Source organism: Lagopus muta, chromosome 3 (assembly GCF_023343835.1).
Source record: "Lagopus muta isolate bLagMut1 chromosome 3, bLagMut1 primary, whole genome shotgun sequence".
Lineage (NCBI taxonomy): Eukaryota > Metazoa > Chordata > Aves > Galliformes > Phasianidae > Lagopus > Lagopus muta.
The window spans coordinates 52,108,180-52,129,074 of record NC_064435.1 but is presented as its reverse complement, the minus strand read 5'-3'; the positions used below and the strand labels follow the sequence as shown (position 1 = coordinate 52,129,074).

General features: G+C 39.4%; 1 protein-coding gene across 4 annotated transcripts in view; it reads right to left on the bottom strand.

Annotated features, from left to right (window-relative positions):
- LDLRAD4 (low density lipoprotein receptor class A domain containing 4) overlaps positions 1-20,895 on the bottom strand; it is a 270,903-nt gene that overhangs the window by 207,780 nt on the left and 42,228 nt on the right. Inside the window, exon 1 of one of the 4 annotated variants that reach the window (XM_048940854.1) lies at positions 1,200-1,230. The exons of the other annotated variants lie outside the window; for them this stretch is intronic. The gene's annotated coding sequence lies outside the window, so the exon portion shown is untranslated. Of the gene's footprint in view, positions 1-1,199; positions 1,231-20,895 lie in introns of those variants that run through there. 4 annotated transcript variants of the gene reach the window in all.

Here is a 20,895-nt window from a genome sequence, read left to right as displayed (position 1 = left end):
ATGTGCACTTTCACAGCATATTAGTGTATCTTGAGGAGGAACACTCCAGACTGCAATGGCCTTTCCTAGTAGGACAGGCTTTAAGTGTGAAACAACTCTGTGACGTTCTCCCTGGCATCCTGGAGCTCCTCCGCATACCCAAAAATTCAGTGCGTAAAATCAAACCTCATAAGGGAGAAACTCATTTACAGAATAGCTTATCTACTAGCAATTCCATCTTCGACCTGCTTAGAGCTTTACATTCCAGAGTTCATCATCTTGACTTTTTCCTTCTTGTGCTGAGCATTAAGAAAATATTTGTATTGGTCTACCTTTGACAGTGGAGGCTGAACGCTGAAGTTTAAAGAGATCAAACGTGTATTTGGGCAATGTTAACAGAAACAGAGCCTCTCATCTTACATCTGTACCAGCCAGAAATAACCCCAATGAAGTCAATCAGCACAAGTATACAAAGGGAGGGAATGCAGTCCAAAGGGTAAGATAACCTTTCCTATATAGATGCTACCCAGCAAAAAAAAAGAGAAAAAAAAAAAAAAAAAAAAAAAAAAAAAGAGAGCTGATGAAGTGATTCGAGGTCACACAAAGACGTCAGAGCAGCCTGGAGCAGATTTTTCTTCTCTAATCGCTGACCGGCTTTGCCCTAGTATATTCCTGGTGCTCAACCAGTCTTGGTTGCCTGAGCAGGGGATTTCTCTGTGAGAGTTCAAGGCAATCTCCTAGGCAAGGCAGGAGGCCTTAGATTGCACACAAAGCCCACAGCTGCCTCAAACCACTCTGGATTGGTAGCTTGGGGTATCAAACTAGCCAAAGCTAGCTCGTTATTATTAAAAACAGTTGAAAGTTATGTTTTAAAGCAGATTCAAATGTGAGTTATCAAAAATAGCTTCTCCTGTTTCCTGTTTTATGAACATATCAGCTGAGCAGCAGTTTGGGCTACTCACCACCTCCAAGCCCTTGTGGCAGGGCACTGGTGCAAATGCCCACCTGGTTTCACCAGTTTCTGAAACACACTGAAGTCATGTTTTCTCCTGAGCCTGCAGAGGCTGCTATCATCCTTACCTGCACAACACCACACAGCTCATGGCTTTGAAAACGCAGGTGTATAATCAAAGAATATCAGGATGTTATAATCACAAAATAAACAAGAGATTTAGGCAAAGTAAACTATGATGACAAAAGAGAATAAATAGAAAGCTTACCCCTATCCTGGGCTCACCCACAAAACACCAGCAGAGGCGATCTCCAGAAGAGATCCTTCCCCACTGGTAGCCAGCTCTTAAATAGGTCTAGGAAGGGAGCCAGGCGCCACCCCTTTCAGCAGCACAGGTGAATTGCCTTCACCTGTGCTCCTGTGGCTGACTCACTGCTCGCCTCAGGTGATCAATCAGAGGCTCAGGCCGTGTCTCAGCAGTTTCCATACAGCAGGGTAAGAGGGATTCTTTACGCTAAGCATTAGGCTAACAAATTTGACCTGGCAATTACCACTAGGATCTGCTCTTCCAGATTTGGACGCAACTTTTAAAAGGATATGCATTAGGGGGAACCCAGGAGCTTTGCTGCACTTCACAAAGGCCTTGCATTACGAATTCACCAATACAAACATTTTTAACAAAGCTTCCCATTGCCCAACTTTTCTTAACAGCTGGTTCCATCACTGTAACACAGTATAATACATTCTCATCAATTCTGCAGTCACAAAGAATCATGTTCAAATTCTAAGATTCTGGCTAACGTTACATAAAGAAACAAACTTTAACCTATACACATCAATTTCAAAATACTGTAAGTTAATGTTCCATTGTCTTTGTTCTGCATCTGTCTTCAGGACTTAGCACGAAGTGATGAAGAAGTTTATCTCACATATAAGACACGGCACTAACATTGATCTATTCCCTCCCCAAAACACCAACAGAAGGAGCTATGGATCACTGATCCAAAAAATTAAATGCTGAAATGTACATCCAACAGTGTTACCCTCCACTAGCAGATATCCTGTGGGAAAAAAAATAAAACAAATATAACTCATATGTCTAGCCAAAAGAAAACATTCAGAGAAGAACAAGGTGAAATTCAGTCCCACTCCTCAGGACGAAATGTATCTTATTACAAGCTTCAAATCTTCAGCAGTGTCTGCTTGAGCACAGCCAGAACATGTGGAGAAAATTTATGGCATTTTATCATGGTTGGCTTGGGGGAAGGAAGAGACTTCTCTGTGAGGTCAGGCTCAGGAAATTATTTGCTTTTTTCTTCAGTTCTTCAACATGCTTTCTCTTTCACTGAAAACACTGCAGTAATTTTGCCTACAGAAAGCTGAGTAGCTGAAACTGTACCAAATTAGGGCTAGCTTGCATTATAAGTTCAGCACTAGGTGCACCATTTTTTCCAACGTTTGATAACAGCAAAGTCAAATTCAGTTGAGCAGGACGACTTACATCTGACGAGCTTCAAGCGCCATGCATGCAACGAACTGACAAAGTCCTAAGTAAAACAGGCAATATTTGAAATTGTACTGTGTTTCCTTCTTGCTACTCGTCAACTTTCCAAACAACAGATTTTTATTAATAGGGGGGAAAAAAAAAAGTCTTATCAAATAATACACCTCTTACTAAACTCATCATGATTTTATCAAAGAGAAGGAGGCCTCACTGTAAAAACAAATGGCATTTTCTTGAAGCTGTGTCTGAAGTGCTTACAACTGAGCAGTTACTCATCCAGAAGCAAAATAAGGATGGTTGGACACTAAGTACAGGATATCACAAGAAAACAGGATAGATAAAAAATTTTAGGAAAATACAGTGAAAAACAGAACACCGAGATTTCCCACAGCTGAAGGGAAAGTGGTAAGATCAAACACAGTACTTCCAGTTCTCTTTTTTCAAGCCCTATAAAAATTTGAAAGAATTCCTGCATATTGGATTAGAAAAAGATGCAATCAACTTTGTCCTTATTTGCAGAGGATTTAGAATAACACCTGTCAAAAAGTTGGTGGCTTCAATGGCTTGAACACAAAACTACTACAAGAGTCTTGTGCTCTCTGAAATAGGAAAAGGCTGAAAGACATCACACGATGTGTCAGATAAAGAGATCAACAGAAAAAAAAACTTGTAACCAGAGTATCTTCACTAAAAAATAGCTAAGCTTGATGCCTTCTAACTGCAACAGCATGTGCTGATGAAAATATTTATAATGTATTAAATCCAGGCTTTCTTTCTAGCACACTGAAGAACACCAGGAACAACAACCAAGGAATGACAAAATGAAAGAACGGCAGAAGAAAACAGACATGGCTTGATTTTTGGTTGGTCCTGTGCTGAGCCAGGACTCGATGATCCTTATGGGACCCCTCCAACTTGGGATATTCTGTGGTGGTAGATATCCTTCAAATCGTCTCAACAGTGATGTTAAAGAATGAATTAAAATTTGTGCTAGGCAATACTGCAAGGTGTACAAACCTATTGTTCTACTACCTATCCTAGAATACCTTTCAATCAGTAGAGGAATAAATACAGGGCACAATATAGTAAAAGAGAAAGCAGAATATTCAAAACTTGAAAGAAAAAAAACCAAACTATTATCCACTCTATCTTCTCAATTAGCATTTTAGCTACTTAACACACTTAAATTCATGCAGGCAACAAGCAATTTTCACTGCCTGCCAGCCAGGATCACCAGAACTATAAATCCTTTTTTATGAGATTCCCTTTAAATACAAATTCTTTGTGATATATTTCCCTTAGTATGTTCTACCATAGCAATGTGCTTCTACATAGTCTTTGATCTGCAAGTTGGACATGAATGCTTTAAATTAGAGCTCCTTTTCAGAAGAAAAAAAAAAGGCTGAGAAAGATGCAGCATTTTCCAGAAAATTCAAACAGATACAAGCTTTAAACTTTCTGATTAACAAGACCAAACTTTAGGACATTAAAACGAAATCCAAACCTAATATTTTACATTCTAATGAGATGGTGGCAATGAAGAAGGCTGACTAGGAACAAAGGACAGCTTCCATACTTACGGAAGCCACCCCAGCAACCACTGCCAACCAGCCACACGCACCTGCAAAATCCATCAGACTGATCTCATGCCACCACAGCTCATCTGAGGACAAGATGTTCGGCAGCAGACTATCAAATCTCATACAAATATTTTACTTTATCAAAAGAAAGAAAAAGTGTTTTGCAATTAGTAAATAGTTCAGTGTGAAATATGAATGTACTATCAAAGGGTGGATTATTCACATATCCTTTCAGTTAGTGCTTTGAAATGTGAAGTTCAATTTGCACAAAATGTACTTGTTTTAAGAAAAGAGACTGAAAACTTGAATGGAATTAAATAAATGTAGCTTTCTCTGAAGTCCTGCATTTTCAGCGTTTATCTCTCTAGAACCTCAATTTAATTTCATCTTCAAAAGTTATAATTAGCAATTTTAGAATAAACACGTCATGCTTAAATACAAACTTCTCATCTCACAAGGCTATTACTCACAGTCACTCTTCCATAAATACTGTTAATATAAAACACCACCAGTGCATGGTAAAGGCTGCTTTGACCTGAAATACCTCCCTAGAAAACACAAGCTCAGTGAGCTCCTAAGAGTTTCCCAACAGCTGTAGTTGAATAAAGGAAGAGAGTCATGCCCTGACTACCAAGGTTTGATTGAAGAAAACAGCAAAATAAGTGCAAAAGTGCATTACTGAGTTTGGCATTAAGAAAACAAAAAGTTTGGAAAAGCAAACAAGTTAGAAGCACATATAAAAACTAGAGTAAGTTTTTATAATGGAAATGCAGAAGAGAAAGCTAGGTCATTCAAACTCATCTAACTGTATCTTAAAAGAGCCTCCTCAGAGCCAGGAAGCCTCTCCCAAGTGATAATTCGTTGAGTGCATGCTCCAGCACTACAATTTGACTTAATTATTACAGCTCCACAGTTATTCTTTCGTTAAGCCATAACGTTCATAGAATCATATCCAGGCAGAATGCACCTCAGAAAGTTTACTGTACATTCAAGGCAAAAAAATCACACGTCTTCAGTACCAGATGAACGGCAAAGTATCCCATGCAGTCACTGCTATGTTACTGAAAGGCATTTTTACATATTACTTTCCACACACTTCGCAATTCATACACCACATGAAATCAATCAGAAGTTCAATCTGCATCCACACTCTAAGCCTGCCATAATGATTTAGTATCACTGAAAATGTAATCAATATTAAAGGTAATAAAGAAGGGGTAAAGGATAATACTATAAGTACAGCAACTGCTACATTAAATCCTTTGGGACTAATAATTACGGTTCACCTAACCAAGTAACTTTAGACAACAGCCTAAGTGAATGCTCCAGTAATAAATCAAGATCCGTCAGTGTGCACGCATCTAAAAACATTTCCCACTTCACTGATCTATGTCTTAGACATTTCTTAGGCTTGAAGGGTAAGGTTTTGTGGCTCTTCCAATGGAAGCAATTCTCTCTTTTTTTGTGGTAACTGCCATTGCTGTTAGTATTTCCTACTCCAAAGAAGTGCACTGTTTTTTATAGAGGATAACATGATCTGCGCACGGAAGATATACATTATTCCTATCACAGAATCACACAATCACAGAATGGCCAGGGTCGGAAGGGACCTCAAGGATCATGAATCCTCAACTCCCCTGCTGCAGGCAGGGCCGCCAACCTCCACATTCAATACTAGACCTATGAATGTATTCAGCACACGAGATGCCTGAAATTAAGACAGTTGTTAACAGTGATGAAAACTCCTAAGTTCGGAACAAACACAGGTGACTTTTTACAACTTTGCAGAACTTAAAATTCTTCCAAAGAGCAAAATAGGCTAATGAATATGCACTGAATTGAATATAACACAAGAACATCTCTGTGAAGTCCAACTTACAAACAGAAACGTATCTTCAGAAATTGAGAAAAAACAGAAAGATAAAAATCAAAAACAAAAAAGGGAAGTGCACGATCTCTTAAGAAAGGAAGGGAAAAACTCACTGCTGCTTAATTACCTTTCCATTATAAGGCCACATTAATTCTTCCTACTCTAAAAGAATCCTAATTTCAAAGAGTGCTCTCGTATCATTAAGCCATAGTCAATCAAGTTGTGTTTTGCTATGAAGAACATTGTGCTAGAAACATAAAACTGCAATCAAAATATCAGGTTTTGTGAATTTTCCTTAGAAAGAACAACCTCACGAGGCCTTGACAAAGCCACATAATTAAGAATAAAGCCAAAAATATGAAAACAAAATAACCAGTTTGTGAGATAAGAATAAATTAATAATCACACTCTAATACGGATCTACTTCTTGAAACAGCTGAAGGCTACAGGATTTTCCATTTTGTACTGGAGCCCAAAGCAGGAAGACATTGCCAAGATCAGTGTAAGAAGTTGCAAGAGAACACCAGAAAATTTGTTTCTAATACCTGCTTGTCAAAACTAAAAAGGCTATGTTTTCAAAATACTTCCAATGGCAGAACAAAGTTGTTGTTCATACGCAGACAGTGAGGACTAGAGGTAGTGACTGAGGGAACAACCTGTAGCTGGGAGCCCTCATACCAGCCCTACAGGAGATAGCACCAGGCCTACCGACCAGGCTGCAGGCCCAAAGGTTTACTCCTTACTGACGTCTTTGCAAGATTTGCCTTCTAAACCTCAAAAATCCTGTATTAACTCAGACAAAAAGGTGGGCCAGCTTGCTTAAGTAAAGGAGTCCCTTAAGTGCTGCTGACTTTTTCACATTTGAAATGCAATTATTCAACTACATGATGCTGAGTCATGAGAAAATGTACAAAACATATTCCCATGCTAAGCACTTTTAAGTAGAAAAGAGTGGAATTAAATTAAAATACATCCTAAAAATGCTGTTTTATTAATATTGCAGGAAAGCAAAACAAAGTATATGCAAGGTCACTTGCAGAATAAAAGCAGCACTGGAAAGCAATAACTTCCTCTAAAATGACCTGGGATTTCTTTTCTCCTGATTGCATAACGACCATACAAATACTCGCACATCATTCCAAATCAGTTCTAAAATCCAAATAACTTTTTCTACCAGGACAGTCTCTGACTCTTCTATAAAGTTTTATAAAAAGATAACTATATAAATAAAATTATTTATAAATATCTTTATAGAATAGAAAAAGCAGTGATGGCCCACAAGCTGAAACGTTTCCATACCACTTTGAGCTACATAACATTTCAGAAAGGTGTGTTACCACTGGATGGGTGAAAGAAAATCACTGTTTTCAATCCTCTTCGCCCACCAGTGCAGCTGTCCTGACTGCTGTCTTGAATAACCTGCAATTCTCTGAAAGAACACAGGAGATACCTGTAATTCTCAGATTAAACATTACCTCCTCTCCAGCATTTAAAGCAGACTATTTCAAGTAATTTTGTAATCATTTTGCTAAGGGAGTACAAATTCTGCAGAACAAAAACTGTCATAAAAGTTCTCACTCTAGAAATAAGAGCTCTTCAGACTCAAGTCCACACATGTCACTGTGGCACGAGTGAGAGATGCTAATGCTCAGGACTAGAGTGCTTTCACCTCAGAAGAAGGCACAAATGTCTCATTTCCTTTTGCTTGGAACACAGACATATATGACAGAGCATGCTTGAGTTGCCTCTGGCTTTCTTTCAGCTGCAGAAGAGCAACTGAAAACTCCAAAGGAGCATTAGATAGAGAATATGCATACAGTGTGTGTTCCTCAAAGAGCTCCAGCTACCATCAGGTAATCTTTACTTTGCAGGGTCAGAGGAACAGTCCACATATTCATTTGGATCACTACAACCTCTCGCAGTTACTCACCTTCGTATCATTAATTACTTGGCAGACAGTTCTATTACTCTTCACAGAATTGGCTGCTATAGAAACTGATCTACCAAGGGAAGCCATGCAACTGCACAACACAGACCAGATACAAGGAAGAATTTTGTTTTTTACAATAAGGGTGGTGAGGCACTGGCACATCATGCCCAGGGAAGTGGAGGAAGATGTGGAACCTAATTTCTTCTTAATTTGTGGATTGAGATGTGAAAGGTTGCCCAGAAAAGTGGTGGATGCCCCATCCCTAGAGACGCTCAAGGTCAGGCTGGAGGGGCTCTGAGCAACCTGTTCTGCTGTAGGTGTCCCTATTTGCTGCAGCAGAGTTGGACTAGGTGACCTTTAAGGATCTCTTCCAACTCAAACAATTCTATGAACATACGTGGGAGACAGAGACATTTTCTCAGTGACATCACCAAAGCCCCTGGGACTGAGGAAGAGCAAGCTCCAATCATGGTGAAAGAAGGAGATTCAAAGAGAAACAAAGGAAACACACACAGCTGCCTGTTCAACCACGTTATCACAGATGTTCAAGAATAATTTACAGAGGGGAGAAGAACCACTGGCATCTCCTGATAGAAGAAGAAGTCAACAGTTGTTTCAGATACAGCACACAACCTGACACACCTCTCTAAGGGCACAAAAGAAGATGGTGTTTATATTCCAGCTGTGATCTAAAAGAATCATTCTCCTCAGTTCATCTCCAAGAGGGCTGCAGGAGACAAGCAGGTGTCATAGGAACAACTCCCTCCTGATTGTTTGTTGATTCAACACACAATGGTCACATTGCCCATTATCAACTTCCACGCAACTTTTGGAAGGAAGTAAGGATACCTCATGTATACTTCTGATAGATCACAGTTCTCAGATGTTGACCTGAAACTCCTACTTCTCCAGCTGACACAGCCCTCAGTGTCTGTGACCCCTCCTGCCTTGTGTCAGCTGTCTGTGGAGATAATGACTGCTCCTCAGGCTGCAAGAAGCTTCCTCATGAACTGGCAAGAACAGCTCGGCATCTGCAGGTCCCTTGGGTTGGGAAACAGGTAGCCTCCTTGCTCAAAGCTGTGTAGAACTAATTCTGGTATTATGCATACGAGGTGCCTATCTCATTCCCTGTGCTCAACTACAGCTGCCATAGACTAGAATCTGCCTGCTCAGGAGCTGACGGTTATTGCCACGAACTCCATACCTGTGATGACTAGGAGAGTTCACCATGCACCTCTCCATACTCCAATGAAAGAAAAGAAATGAGGACAGTAACACCAAAACTATTATATAGCATGTCTGCAATCAACACACCTTCACCGCATTCTAAGGAAATAAACTGCATTTCCAAATACAAGGCAAAACAGATAGAAACTTCAGACCTTTTTTTTTTTTTTTTTTTAAATGAACACACAGTGAGTTACTTAAGGTTCAAAGCATTACAAAACCCCAGTATTATACTGCCTTTCCTCTTCCCAGAACCTAAATGAAAAATGCGTGAACATGAATCAATAATTCCATTTTCACATGTATTTACTGGGGTCTGAATACTCAAAGAGACTAGAATTTGCTGGGCCAACTGCAGGAAATGTTTTTTTCATCCATGCATATTCCAATTGCTGCTTCCTTCACCAGTGTTAATGCAAGTGTTGATTTAATAAGCAGCAAATATACTAGAGATATTGATGACATTAGAAACTTACATATGCATCAGATTTTCAAGATGACCCTTCTCTAAGAACTAATTAATTTCTGTAAACCTCCAGTGAACACCAGACCTCATATCAAATTCAGACATCAAGCTCTGTAAGGCAGTTGAACAACGTTTGTCTTCCACAATCACAATGTCCTGAGCTCTTAAGATTTACATTAATTAAACAAGAAAAGGTCACACAATTGGAAATGTCCACAATTTGGGCAAAACTCAATGACAAAATCTGTCCCATCTATCGTCAATTTTTTATACACAATAACTGTCACTTTGACAGAGTCTATCTGTCAACTTGCTCTCGGTTATACACAAGAAACTTCAGCCTTCATCCTCTGCAAGAGTTCACAGGCCTTGTCTTGCCAAGTTCAATGAGAGAGAGACACAAAAAGAAGAGGAGGAAACAAAACCCAATAGCCCTCAGGGCTTTTTTTGTCATCTGCTCAGGAAACAATTTATCTGCAGCTTAAGAACTCTTTCAGATTTAACTTAAGGATTTCAGTATTGAAATTCTGAAAGAACAACATTTATGTTTTTACAGCTAGGAAGGTCAGGAGGCAGAAAAAAATCATTGTTTTTAACTCCCAGTATTTGAAAATTAGCTTCAGCGTGACCTCAGACAAGGGAGTTTTTATGTATCTCTCCTCACACAGGTTATCCACTAACATTGTTACTTCTCCAATTTTTGAAGCCTCCAAGCCTGCTATAGAAGCATACTCCCTCCTCATCTCATACAATGCCTTGAAAAAAACAGAACCAGAAACATCTCCTATGCATTCAGATTCTGACACTAGCTAGCTAGAAGGCCTTTGTAATACTTCTATTTACAGACAAATGATGAAAGTTCAGGTAGGAGTTTAAAGAGATGTTGAGGCTTAACCCCATGTTATGAAGTCTTTCTTGTACCCAAATAATCCTCTAAGCATAACCTAGAAAATTCTTTCCTCTCTGAATATCCTCTCCTCCAACTTTTCTTATTATGTGGAAAACTTTTTCCCTAAAGTCTGTTCACTCTCAGGTATTTAACAGGTGATTTGAAAGAAATAAAAGGAAGAGGAGAAAAAAAGCTCCTACCCTTCACATCACAGTGGACTGCACAGCATTGGTATGAAAGCCTGCACTGCAGCACAATGCTATCAAATCTTGGGGCCCTTCAAAGGATGCAGTATTGCCTTCCTATCACTGGAGGAGGCGAGAGCTAAAAAAAAAAATAATAAAAAAAAAAAATCACACGACCTCACCAGCCTGAGAACAGTGGGCTTAAGAGTAAGCATTCAATCAGCAAAGACACTAACAGAGCAGATGAAAATAAAATGCATTCAGAACCTTTCACAATCTATTTCTGGGTAAAGTTCTCAGTTTCACATGGTTTGCTGCCACTTTGAACTATACTTAATGCAGCTAGCTCTTTAAGTGGGATTCAATGCACCAGATACAAAGAGAAACTACAGAAGGTACCAGAAAAAAAGTCCAACATATGAATCAAAGCGTATGTGTTGCTGTCACTCAGCAGCATCAGGATGTGCTCCACATAGAAATAAACATTCAAAGGGCTCCTGTTCCAGGACATAAGGGAGAACACCACAATCTAGCAGCCCACAATATGAAACTGACCTCCCAACAGAAGCCCCACCAACAAGCAGAGGAATCAGCAGACATACCTCAGTGCACACCAGAAACCCCAAATAAGCTCATTTCCAAGAGAGGCATAAAATAGCACATTCGTTTCTCTTGAGATAGGCAGGATATACTACTTTTTCCATCCTGCTTCTCATCTTTTTCATTAGGACACCACAGATTGCAAAGCCTAAAAGGAAGCACATGAGCCAAAGGAATTTTTAGCCTGAAGACAACTGTTACAAAATGAACTTCTTAACTGCAAGTTAGGAGGAAGTTGGACAAATTCAGTGTTTGACCATCTTCATAAAACACAGCAGAAGCCTTCCTGTGGGAAAGCTTCTCCATAGTAACTAAAACAGCAATTCGAGTATTGAGTCCCTGTCAAAAATACCCTCAACACAAAAATAGAGTACAAAAGGCTCTCAAAAGCAGAGAATTCAATGACCCAAAAAGAGAAGAGGAGGCTCCAGTAAGCACATGCAGCTTCACTGCCACCGATCTGTTTTTCTAGTAGGAAAATGAGAGACAGAAACAAAAAAAGATAAAACAGCGATTTAACAGTGCCTAACAGCATCACGATGACAACCAGTGAATTGGTGAAAGGGCTTCTCCAATGAGATAAATATATGCTTGATCTTTCCAGTGGTGCCTTCAAGAAACCGCCCTCATATTAAGAGCTAGGTAGATGGCTGTTTGCACGGTTTCAGGGAAACTATACAGCAGCTCAAAAACGTACCATGAAGGGACTGTGCTGCTTAGTGAAGAAATAAAACCACTGCTTACTTAAACCAAGGGACAAACAATCAAAGGAAAATATGATTGTGCACTATTATTTTATTATACACACAACAGTAACTGAGCGGCGTGATGCAATGGAATTAGTGAGCCTAGATTTAAGACTACAAGTGATCTTCGCCAAGGCAGGAGGGATTCCAAAACTAGGAACAGGAAAGAACAATGTTGCAATGGCTGGTAAATCCAACTCGCGCACAACAAGCCAATATAGTAAAGAGCATACAGAAGAAAACCACATTTACATAACATGCTGTCTTCCTTTTAAACACTCAAGCAGCATAAGTAAGATTTACAGCATTCTCCAATAAAGTTCATATCTAAGAAGAAGAAACCTAGAGAAGAGTAGAGAAAATCCCCAACATCTAGTGAGTGGCAACCCTGGTTATGGCAGGGGGTTGGAACTGGCTGATCTTTAAGGTCCCTTTCAACCCAAGCCATTCTTCTGCTTGTCCATTACATTTTCACACACTTCAGTGTAGGCAGAATTTCACCTCAAAAAGATCCAAGGGGAAAGAAACTAAAGATCATGTAATCTTTACCTACAATTAGCCTTAGTGAGCTTTGTATTCCAACTTGCACATGGATGGTAGAAAACATTCTCAGCTGTCCCTCAGCCTTACAATTAGAGATCAGAGCATTGTCCATTTCTAACTCCATTAAGCTTTAAAAATTAATCTAATTTTTTTCATGTTGAACTTACACATTAGTCTTAATTTTTAAAGTATTTTAATTTCAGCCAGCTGTTTCATGAAAAGGGACAAAGAAAAATATTGTTTGGCTCTCAGTAAAAAGGCAGACTTGGTAAAGAAAAGCCTCCCAGATCACTGTTTCCAAGAAAGGGTCTGTGGCACGTTTGCATAAAGAAAATACCTTCTGTAATCCTCAAGATTCTGAATTTGACTAAGACATCTTTGAAAGCACACAGGCTGCTCATGTTCATGGAGTTCAGCAGTTGAGGTCTGATGGGGACTGGCCTGACAGAGCATCCGTTCTGCCCACGCCAGGAGGAAGAACCAGTGAAGGAACCAGACACCACCACAGAGAGCAAATCAGTGCAAGAAAGCAAGCAGAAACCCCATCACACTTTCCTCCTGTAGCCATCAAAACAAACGTTCATGAGAATATAATACTGAAAATGCATACTGTAAGGCTCATAAAAGAAAGAGGAAAAAATAGAAAAGGAAGAATGTGTGCGACATCGGAGTTCAAAATTCTACTTAAACAACAACACAAAGATTTGGGAGGCATGAAAGGAGTGCTTTAGACTTTATCAGAGTGCAACACTTCAGTACACATCTATCAAAAGTAATCAGACTGTAACTATCAGGTTAGATGTTAGGAAAATCTCTGAAAGAGCAGTCAGGGGCTGGAACAGGCTGCCCAGGGAGGCGATGGAGTCACAGAGCCCTGGAGGTGTTCAGCTGTCGTTCTGAGGGATGTGGTTTAGTGGGAAATACTGGTGATCGGTGGACAGTTGGACTGGATGATGTTGGAGGTATTTTTCAATCTTGGTGATTCTACAATCCTCTATGAGAAACACTGCAGAGATGCCAACCAGCAAACTGCTGCAGGAGGAGAAGGCACAGCAATGCCATGAGCACCACCCCATCACACAGGGCTCCACAGAGCACCAGCACAAGGAGTAAGCTCACTCCACTCCACCTTCCAACCCCTGCCTCACCTGTATTGTAGATGCTTACAAATAAAAATCAAGCTACCACCATTTTCCCTTTAACAGAAAACACAAGCTATTATTACAGTAAATGATAGGAACAAACAGAATGTGGGTTACAACAGTGCCATAAAGCTGGTGGTATGAAAGCTGCGTGGCTTCTTTTTGTTTAATATTTTGTGTATCATAGCAATTTTCTAATTTCCATTAAGACAACTTGCTATATCAGCACAGGTACATATGAAGATTTTTCTTATACCATTAAAGAAAAATATTCTGAATTGAAATGAAAAAACAGAACATTTGATGTTGAAAAAGATGATGCATAGAAGCATATACTGAATCATAACATACAATATACTTAAAGCACGAGGGATAAAGAAATTTTGATTAATGAAATCTACAGAAAGATAAGTTAGATGGTATTAAATTAGGTATCTCCTGAAACACTGGGCACCTTCATGCAGACAATCTGGAGATACAATTAGGAGAAATTCTTTCAATTTACTGTGAAAATAAATATTTTTAAATTAAAAAAATCAGTAATTTTCCCAACTACAGTCTTGAAACAACTGTCCAACCTTCAGACAAAACTATTACTAAAAGCTTTCCTACATTTTTTCTCTTACTTCTAAAGTAATTTTTCTACTGATTTCATGTAAAAAAATAATTGCAAGCTGTATAGAAAATAGCCAAGAAAGCAACAGGATGCAACACAAAAATCACACTTAATTCAACTGTGCCTAAAATTTTCAAAACATACACTCCCAAAAACTTTCTCATACCCAGTAGCTACAGAATCAAATCTTAGGGAATTTCTCTGATCTTCTTCAGCTGTATAAAATTTGAAACAATTATCCTGAACTTCAAAATAGCTTGAAAGACCTCAACCGTGTGGCCACTGCTCCTTTGTGTTGTTGTTTTCCATTTCTAAACATATGCCTGGATGCCCTGGTCTTGCTGGTAGAGCAGTCGCCTCACGCACACAGTCTCCCTTTGAAGCCTCCCAGCAGAGCCAAGAACGGAGGATGCTGCAGCAGCAGGCTCCCTATTCTCAGGTTATGCAACAGATGACATCATTATCAACAAAACTGGATGACTCCGGCTGAGAACAGACATGAACAATTCGAGAGCAAATTTTCCTTTACTTTTGGAATTAAGGACTGCTGTTTGGTCAGTTTGAAACAAGGCAAAAATCACCCAAAGCGAGGGCCGTTCATTCACAGATCACTCCTCAGTGAAAAGTCCTATGATAAATATTACTGCCACAGATGTCATTCAGTCCTGTTTCTTCCCTGGAAAACAAGTTTTCCCACTCATGGTGAAACTGGAAATAAATATTTAGCGCAGAATAATATCAGTAATTTAAGAAGCCTATTTACCTGCATGAGAACCAAGGGGGTCCCACTCCCCGTAGATGAACGACCACATGCCAACAGGATGCAGTGGAGCAGTCTGGCTTCTCTCCTCCCTGCAGAGAGATCTGTGCATCTTACCCAGGACACACTCATCTGCCCATCATCTGTGCATGCACAAATCCTATACATCACATTTCTCTCTTCTCTAGCTGCTCTACCAACTTCTACATCATAAACGACGTAACCTGTCTTTTTTCAAACGCTTCAGTTTACTAAAAGTACCTACTAATTGGTCAGGGAGCGAAGGCATGGATTCTGAGTCCTCACATGTGGCAAAAGAAAAAAGAAAAAAAGTATTAATTTAAATTCTGAAAGAAATGGCTTGTATAACTCCATCACTGTACAGCTGACAGATCTAGTTGTGTTGTCCTTAGAGATAATTGGGAAGGATGTTTTGCACTGCATGAAACAAATCCCTTTAGTCAAGTCCTGACAATGAACATACAGTGAGAAGGAGCGATTATGTAATACAAACAATAAATACTTTAATCTGTTTGATTTGAAAGATTTCAGCCATCGGGGCTAATGAATGCACAAAAACAAACTGAGGTTTTAAGAAGCTTAGCTAAAAGCTTCTATACTTCTGTCAAAAGACATAGAAGTATTTAGATCTTGGAGACAAGAATAAAATCAGTATGAATCAGTAACACAGAAATAGGTATATGGTTGCTCCTAGTAATAAGAGAAACTTTTTCTGACAGTGCTTTAATGGGCTAATTCTAGGTTATTATAAAAGTGTAAACTTGGAAAGCAAAGCCCAACTTCAGTGGTGCTTTACAAGCTCCTCCAACAAAGCACTGAACATTGTGCATTTGGTGATACTACAAGATAAGTGTAACATTAAAATTAATGTTACCCAATAGAATAAGGATTATGAAGTACAGAAGTCACATGACCATGTAACGAGCTTACAAATACATATCACTAGACAGTGAGTGAACAGAAATCCTAAAAAGAAAACAGAAACACAATAGCTTCATCTTTTGGGGTTTATCTGCAAGAGTTCTCCAGATACGAATTTCTTCCTAATCTCATACAACTGGAAAACTATTGAAAAGAACAGGCAAGGAATGATGAGCATGACAAAGAGCTCTTGGACTCACTTGTTACCATCCTCGTCTGACACTAAAGAATCAGAGAACTGCATCTTACAGGCTCCTTTATGCAACCATATGATATTTTATTGCATGAGTCTACTCAAAAGCACAAACCTAAATAAAATCAGCTGCTTAGCTGGCCTCTCTTCCTCCGCCTTTCTTCAAAAGTCAATAACGATTAGAAACCACAAAAAAAAACAACTGGCATTTCCCTCAAATCATGCCAGAAGAAAAATCACCGATGAGTCAAGTTAGTCTCTAAGTGCGACAATGAGAGTGATTCATAAGTCATTGCTCCAGGTTTAATACTTGAGAGAAAAAAGCTTCATCAATAAAATAGGATAGAAACGTAAACTCTCATTTTAAACACAATACGTAAAACAGATCATAAATAAAGTATTTTATTTTCAGATCTGGATAGTGCTGTTCCATGTGTTCGCCGCAATGGTTGCAAACCACCAGCAGTCACCTTCAGCAGCTCCTGCAGGCAGGGAGCCCTGCAGAGGACACTCAGATGTCACACCACATTCCTGGGCTGTCTTCAGTGCAGCTGCAGAGCAAACTCTCATGTCAACTGCGGGTGCAAAGCAATGAGACCCCTGGCTGAAAGCACAACAGAAGTCTCATTAAGGCACAGCTCAGTCACTGCCAGTACCTTTAGAGAGCACAGATTTCTAGAAACAGTTGAGATTTAGTAAAGCTGCTAAATTTATTTGTTTGTTTTCCTCAGATTTAACATCTGGATAAATTATTAAACACTGAAATAAATCCCAGTGCAATGATCTCAGAGCACAGTGACCAATGTGTGTAAGGAAAAGTTCACCGCTGCTCCTTTCAGACAACAGCTCAGATACGCAGCATCATATCAAAAATGACCTCTGTGCCTGAGCTTCTGCAGCAAATCAGGTTTTCAAGTGCATTCACCTCCTCTGCCCTTCAAATCCATCACATTTCTTTCCTTCCAACCTACATCCAAAAGTAGAAGATCTGCGAAGCAATTCCAATTTAAACCCAAAGGATATTTACCAGAACATTATTCTTTAAATTTATACTAGATTAAATACAGAAGTCCAAACCTATAAAGAAACCAAAAAAGAGATCCAGAAGGTTTTTTCATCGGACAGCTAATAACATAACAGAAGCATTTGAAAGTCCTTCCAAATCGTTATGACCTTGTTCAGTCATACGCTTCAGGTTGACCACTGCAAGAAATGCAAAGCAATGCTAGTTTTCCCACATCTCCCATCACAGAGCAAATGACAGCTCTGATGCTGGGAACGGACTGCCAAAGTGTTTTGCCTCTTTAACTGTGATACAAAAATTGAAAGAATTAAAAAAGAAAATAGCCACGTTGCTGTTAACACTTCACAACTTAATCAGACATTACATTTGTACTGCAGAAAACATGCAACAAGATTCAACTTCTACATGGTAGCTGGATCTAAAACATGTGCTGTGTTAAAGAAAGATTACCAAGCACTGCAGCACATGACCTTGCCATCTTCCTTCTCACTCGGAGGCATTTCTTCTCTAACAGCTGAAAATCATCAGAACATTAAGTACTAACATGGACACTACCGAATGTACACGCTTTCATGAAGGATGATAAAATTACTTAAATGTGTCTCTTCTGTTTTAAGCGCTCTCTTAATTCCTCTCAGGAGCAATATATCGCCAGTGTCACTGTTAGGAACAAGTAAGTGACATATCAAGAACAGCCGTTTATTAATAAACACTTCACTTCTTCTGTGAAGTTATCTTCACACATACCCATGAGGCAGGAAACTATCAGCCAGTGTTTCCCACACGGGGGCCAAAGTCACGCCATAGATGTCCCTGTCCTTGTGGTGATTCAGGTGTCAAAGCTGTAACAAACCATAAGCAATCCTGCCTCCTGCGTTCATTCAGTCATTGCACTTTGCCCATCTGACAAGAAGGAAACTATCAGAACGACGCTGCCTTGTCATAACTGGAATGAGTAAGTCAGCATTTATTAAAAGCCATTAGAAGCTTGGAAATAATCTTACAATTAAAATGGGAAATAAGAAAACACGATTTATCATCTGCTTTCCTTTTCATCTTCCAAGGACATAAGGATCATAACCATTCCACAGGTCTTTGTTTGGAAAAAACATCTTCCAAACAGAACCTGAGAATGCTTTCTCTAAATTCCTTGATCTCTCTTTACCCAGCTTCAAGTTCTCAGACACTCCCTTATGACCAAACATGAACTGAATGATAAGAGGGGGTATTAACATCGCTCCCAAACAATGCAAGACAAGCACTGAGAGTTCAAGACAGAGAAAGAAGCTGCACAGCACAAACCTCTTGTGGTACTGACAAACTGCAGATGCATTACTAACGTGGAATTCAATCCATATATAAAAATGCTTATTTCTATCTCATCCAAATTAGCACAATAAGCATCTTCAAGCTGACTAAGATACTGACTCAGAGAGCTCCCTTTGAAACTATAAGAAATTGTAGGGATAAATCACTTAACAAGCTTTCATAGAATCATAGAACTGTTTGAGTGGAAGGGACCCTTAAAGGTCACCCAGTCCAACTCCCCTGCAATGAACAGGGACACCTACAGCACATCAAGTTGCTCAGAGGTCCATCCAGCCTGACGCTGAGTGTCTCCAGGGATGATGGGGCACCCACCACCTCTCTGGGCAACCTTTCACATCTCAATCCATGAATTAAGAAAAAGTTAGGTTCCACATCTTGCAGGTTGTCAAGGGCTCTGGGCTCTTACCAGATCAGAAAACATCTACTTCAGCACACTCAGCAAAGCACTCTGCTACCACATTAAGTCAAGAATTTGAGAAATAGCAAAGTCAGCAAATGATGAGTTTTAAAAAATGTTCAGGAGCTCTGTACATAGATTTGAGAGATTTCAAATCATGGGGGCTTCTTCGATGGGCAACCTTTTGCTTGTGCTAGAAACACAGTGAGGAGATGCTCTGAGCATGTATCATTAGCAGCCCACTGCAGGAATGCCTTAAAGAATGTTCCAAAAAACCTCCTGAGTGGTTCTCTCCTTTTCTCATGTTCCTTAAGACTAAACTAAATGAATGGGATAAATTCTGGTGAGCAGACAGTGAAGCTCATCTATTTCACTGCACCCAAGAACACTCTTTTGTCCACTACTCAGCTGACTGAAGACCAACCAGCTGTGCTTCTATGCCGCTACTTTCTTCCTAAGGGAAGCACTTGCTTCCATTTTCTCTCTGAAACAACTGTAAGACAACTTGCATCACAGCAAGGGCTACATGCCTGTGCAGCACAGTCACACAAAACACTGCCCATTTCCACCACGAATATCCAGGTTTAAGACAATTTAAGCAGACAGCCCAGCCTTCACAAAGTCTGAACAAAGCTATCAAAACATATTCTTCCATAAGAGCTGAGCCAATATAAATGTTATCAAACACAAAGGAATACAGGATGGAACAGTAGCAAAAACAGATAAGCAAATTTCAGACCAAAACATACTTGATTCCACTGTCTTCCACATGTGCAAAAAAGCAACAAGTAGCATCTGCCTCAAAAAATGCTTTGTGCAAGCCCGAGAGCAAGGCTAAACAGAAAATACATGACGAACCCTTCTTAAAGTGTTTCAAATGACTTCTCAGTCCTCACCTTTCTTTGCGGGGATTTCAATGAGCTTAACAAGAACATTCTTGTGTACGGGGCTCTACAAGATCAATATTCAGTTGCTGACTCAATATTTTACTCCAAGAATCATTCCAAAACCAAATGTGAGAGTAGTGTTTAATATAGCAAAACCTAGCTTCAAAATGAATCAAACGCATAATCAATTTTACGCAATGAAATTCTGCACTTAACTGAATTTCAAAGGCCTCTGAAGTTCAGCTCCAGCCCTTCAGCTGATCATCTAGATTATTTTTTCCCCTCTCTAGTAATCAGGAGTGATGGACAGGTAACCTCAAAATCAGCATCAGAAAGCTCAAGAGCCAAGTGCTTCTTCGGGAAGTACATATTTGAGAATGAAAAAAGTCATTGTCAACAATAACACAAATGAGCAAACTAACAGAGTAAGTTCATGCTTTTCTGTTCTGAACATAACATTTTTTTCATAAAGGGATGTATGTTTACTCACATGTCTCTTACTTAGTGGTACTCAATTCAGTATGCACAACACAAGGGAATTCAACAATTCCCATTTCCTAAAACAGATGTTCATGCATCTCATGCTCCTTCCTCTGTCGCAGCAGGCAAATTCTTTATTAGGTTCTAATAAAAAAAAAATTCTTCGAGTATATGCAACATTTTCAAAGGGGGAATAAAGGCTGTGTCACTGTCTTCTCAATTCTCGTTTTAAGCCTTCTTACACTTTTCAATAATGCTTCTTCCTACACAGACACGTATTTTCTCTTCTGTCTTTTACCAATTTAAATAGAGCGGAATTTGATATGACTTCCTCCAAGAGCCAGCAAATAAAATTTATATTATATATATATATATAAAACATCTAGAAAATGCAGAGTGTCAGTGATTCTTTATTGTATCTTCTCCTATGAATACTTCCTGAAAGTTGGGCAGCTCACTGTAAGAAACCCTCTAACAACACGAACATCCTCCTCAAGGGTCCTGGAGAAGATGACAATCTATTGCTTTGTGGAACAGACTCCAAACCATGAAATATGCACAAGCTAGATGAGAAGAGTTAAATAAAGCTGCTAAAATTCAGCAGCATTGCAAGCTATTCCAAACTACACTTACTATAACCTACACTGGGTGTCC